Source organism: Apium graveolens, chromosome 7, assembly GCF_009905375.1.
Source record: "Apium graveolens cultivar Ventura chromosome 7, ASM990537v1, whole genome shotgun sequence".
In the NCBI taxonomy this organism is placed as follows: Eukaryota; Viridiplantae; Streptophyta; class Magnoliopsida; order Apiales; family Apiaceae; genus Apium; species Apium graveolens.
Genome location: NC_133653.1, coordinates 18,385,498 through 18,390,464, shown reverse-complemented (window position 1 = coordinate 18,390,464; position 4,967 = coordinate 18,385,498). Strand labels below are relative to the sequence as shown.

At 32.3% G+C, this 4,967-nt stretch overlaps 1 pseudogene; it reads right to left on the bottom strand.

Annotated features, from left to right (window-relative positions):
- Positions 1-1,943: 1,943 nt before the first annotated feature.
- On the bottom strand, positions 1,944-4,176 carry LOC141673343 (putative sugar phosphate/phosphate translocator At3g17430; annotated as a pseudogene).
- Between the last annotated feature and the right edge of the window lie 791 nt (positions 4,177-4,967).

The window sequence follows — 4,967 nt, the reverse complement described above, 5'->3', positions numbered from 1 at the left end:
TATTAGAAATTGATATTATAATTAATATTCGCATGTTCTATATTCAATGATTAATTTGAAATTATTATTTTATTTAAAATATATTAATTAAATTTGAAAAAATATCTATACATAATTGGTCAAATCGACGAGATCTTTATCCTATACATTCGAGTGAGAGGTGTGGATTCTCTTTTTTCATCTAAAATACATCCTTACGGTCATATTTAAAACATTACAGGAGAAAGGGTGTTTCCGTCAATTCACTGAAAGAAAGAAAGTGACTTCAATTTTAGAGCTGTTGTCAAAATAAACAGAGCGGGAGATTCGAGATTCTGTTTTGCTTATTTTTGTTACATTACTATTTGTATAAATACAGAACTGTGGTGAAACTTAGCAATTAAAAAATAAAATGAATTGATATTAGTTCTCATCTGTCTCTTCCTTTTTCTCATCTCTCTCTGTCATCTCTCAAATCTGTTAGTCTCTCTTGATAATTTTCTCTCGATTTATCTTAGTTGTATTCATTAGTTAGTTAAGGTTGTTTAACCTTTATTATTGGTATCAGAGTTGTACGATTCACAGGTTAATAGATTCAAAATGAAAAATAAATTAGGGATTGTACACTTGCTGGAATGAGAAACACTTCATCAATGGAAGAACGCGTCACCAGGTAATGGAGAAAAAGCTAGAATCATATAATCAAAGACAGGATGTGCAAAACAAGCAAGTGGCAGATACTTTGGTGAGGTTGATGCAGGCAATTAATGAAATAAAATCTTAATTAAAAGGAGCAAGCACCTCTCAGAACAATGGAGTAACTCATAATCTAGATCAAAATCTGATTCACGGACCTTTCGATCCTTTAAGTTTACTTTGAAGTTTGATTTTCCAAATTTTGATACTAGTAGTCCTAGGGTTAGGATAAAAAAGTGCAACAGGTATTTTGAGTTGTGTAAAGATTGCTAATGATCGCAAAGTTAATTTGGCTTCACAATCCATCACTACAAGAAAAAAGTCCATAGACATCGCTTTTTGACCGATGTCTATGTTGTTTCACAACCGATGTTGATGTCGGTGATGTCTATTCTAGACATCGGTGGATACCCGATATCTATACTCGATTAGACATCGATTTTCGTTAAAAAACAGATGTCTATGTGTTGATTATTTACATAAAATGCTATAAATAAATTACACCTAATTAAACATGTTAAACACATCGTAAGCTATGTTTTTTGTCACAAAAACATCGATTTTAGTGAAAAATACTGATGTCTATGTGATGATTTTTTTAAAAAATGCTATTACAAAATTATTTAATAACTAAACTACACCTATTAAAACATATTAAACATATATTGAGCTATGTTTTTTGTCACAAAAACATCGATAATTTTGACAGAGGTGATGTAAAATGGCATATTAAACATCTGTTTGTTTAATGAAAGGTGATGTCTAATTTAGCGTATAGACATCACTTTTTGCTAGAATGAAGTGATGTCTATGTATCATTTAGACTTGAACATGTTATTCTTTCACATCAGTTATTTGTCTGAAACTGATGTACATTGCGTTTTTTGACATCAGTTTTGTTTGGTTAAAAATAATGTTTATAATGTCACTTGACATCAGTTTTATCTTAAACAAAGTGATTTCTATGTTTCATTTAGAATTGAACCTGGATTTCTTTGACATCAGTTTTTTACCTTAAAGTGATGTACATTATCTTTTTTTACATCAGCTTTTCTTATATACATGTCAAGTGCTAAACACTGCTAACATAAAAAGAAATAAACAAGATTTATGTAAGACCATTTAAACGGGTAGCCAGTATATTGAAAATTTCTTCAATCAGTAGTAATATCTCTTAAACTCTCTCCTGCATAGCAGGTTTACTATACATACACCTAAACACTAATGACCATAAAAGTAAGACATGATGTATATGAACGATTAGCTGCCTAACATTTACAGATAAAACTTAGATGCCACTGAGTCATTCTGTACTCGTCTTTCATATTATCTTCTAAAAGAGCTCCATTAACTGCTGGACAACATTTGATGATCAAGGAAAGTAAACACTGCATGATATTAACTTTATACAAGCAAATTTATCCAAAAGTATAATGATCGTAAGTTATATACCTATTGCATCGCCAGTAATGTTTAGTCCAGTAATAATAGACTCCGGAAATATTACAGTTGAAAGAGCAATCTATATCCAATCTTTCAGAACACGAGCAACTCGAATGGTCACTGCTCCGGTTCGACCAATCACTAAGAAAATTGAGAAGTTCAATGCTAGCGCACAAATGACATTGGAAAAAAAATCCAGAAGTTAAACTTAATCTGAGAGACTTCCAGTCCAGGCTGCTCTAAGAAGTACCAAGGTACAAACAAAAATGTGAAACTGTAAGTGAAAAATATTGCAATACAGAAGTTACCTAACGGAAATATGGGAGCTTCATGAACTGAACAATGATTTCTTCTAAAAGTAAAAAAAAGGCAATTTACAGGAAATATCACCCCATCACAGAGTTGGATACAATGATATAGGAGAAAATATCACCCCATCAAAAAGTAGGATCATATAATGATGGAACGAGAACATTCGTGTAATAGAATTCATATGCTGATTCTGAACATTCAGCAACAGGTGCACAATTGTCCACACACAGTACCAAAAAAAATACTAAAAAAGAAATGAACTTAAACCTGCATGGAGCGATGTAATATAAGCTGGTGATAGGATTCAGAGTCAATCCTTTCTTTTGAAGAAGTACCTGAGTCATGATTAGCCTCAAAGCTTCTGCAAATATACATGTGACTTGTTAAGTTGTACCAATTACATTAAAATGGATCTCCCCATATGGGGAAACAACCACCCCAACACTGACCAGCAACATATTTAAGAAAACATCCCATCTTAATTTGTCAGTGCCACATACAACAGCCATGAGGAATGTTGCCACAGGCACTGCATAATTCAAAAAAATTGTGTAAATTTTGTTCAAATCACATACTCCGGGCTTTAAGCATCTGAATGAAAGCCACCGATATATGCAAGAATGTCGTGTTACCAAACCTGTGTCAATAATAAAAGTGAACATTACGATTTAAAATACAGATAATGTGGGTCAACTTGAGATAAAATGGAATTTACAATGCATGTTATAGTTATTGTCTTTACAGAAGCTGTCTTTGCAAGTTAGGGAACTTTAATGACATACCTAACAATATTACATTGAAACATTGTTAACTAAACACTGAAGCAAACTGTCCAATATACTGTAATTTATCAAGAAACACAGAATGGAAACATCTCAATTAAGGAGTTGAAACAGTTCTTAGTGTATATAGTTTATTAAAATGGAATTGCACATATATCACGGCGAAGGAAGTTAGTTCACAAACAAATAAATTTGGTACTCATCCAAAAAGTTATTAGCTCCTTTGATTTGTAAAACTTAAAAATAGATTGACTTTCTTATTAGTTCTATTTCATTTTCCGAGCCTCACTTGATGGAAGTCATTATGTTCAGACCTAAACTATTGCAAGCAAATACTAATGTTAAACAACTTCCAATGTCAAATAGTAGTGTACTATTTTTAACATGGTGCACCTAACTCTAATAAGTAACATCAACATGACGACATGTATTTTTGAAAAGGAACAAAACCCCATACTGTACCCAGAGCTATCTCCGCAAACTAGAACCATATAGGGTGAAAAGATTATCGTAGTAGCAGCATAGTAAAACTTCGCAAGTTATATTATGTCCCCATGGTATATTTCACCACCCTTCAAAACAGCATAATGATCGTAAGCAGACCTTAAAAATATATATCTGGACAATAAATTGGCACATTCAACACTCTCCACACATACCTTTATGTACAGAGGACGGTGTCTGGAACTCCTGCCAGACATGCTGCGATGAAGTGAGATCCATATTTGTAGACTTTGCAGCAAGATATGCAGCTCCGGCAGCAATCTGATGAGGTTTAAATTGTAGCCAAAGAGAGCTCCTAAGCCTATAAAAAGAAACTTAAAGTCAGACTAGCAATAAATTTATCTTTCTTGAACAATGCTCAAATAAAGAATTGGACATAAAAAAACCATCTGAGATGATACAATCTCCTGCAACATAGTGCAATGCCACTTAATATACAAACCACATCAGCTTCAGACATTTTCTTAAATTAATTAGCCTGCTATTAAATTACCATTTATATGAAATCATAGATCCAAAGAGGAAAGAAAAAAAGGTGGTTTCCATTACCAACTACAGAAGCAGCAACAGGTGGATTATTTCCATGTATCTCCAGCAGAAATGTTGATAGTATGCAATATTATAGCACACATCATATAGCAATCTACATAGAACATCAACTCCAACTCCCACCTCAGTAGCGGAAGAATATTTAAGTCCAGCAACTTTCGCGGTTCTGTTCAATCGGTACTACTGTAGATATTCCCCAGAAAACCTTTTATAGGCTCATATTCCTAGAATAATGATCTTTTATCGTTCAATACTCAAATATAAGGCATTAAGCCTAATTATTCAAAAATATATATATAGAATCTTACATTGCTACAAGCCCAAATGTAATAACTATTTAGCCTTGTAACAACTAAAACACAAATTAATAGCAAAAAATCGACAAATACACAACGTAAATAGCAAAAAAATCAAAAATAAATGCAAGAAAAACATACCCCATAGATTCGCTTTCAGGTAACAGGGCATTTAGGTCCACAGGCTCTCTTCTTAGTTATCTGATAAACCAGCTTACCTCCTAAAGTTTCATCAAATTTTAAATATCACCGTTTACATAATCTTAACCTTAACATTTACCAAATCTAAACAATCACTTTTAGAACTAATTACAAAAATAATTAATAAAGACATATACATAACAATAAAGTATATAACATAAAATCAAACAACATACATATTCTTAAAAATCAATAACTAGTAAGT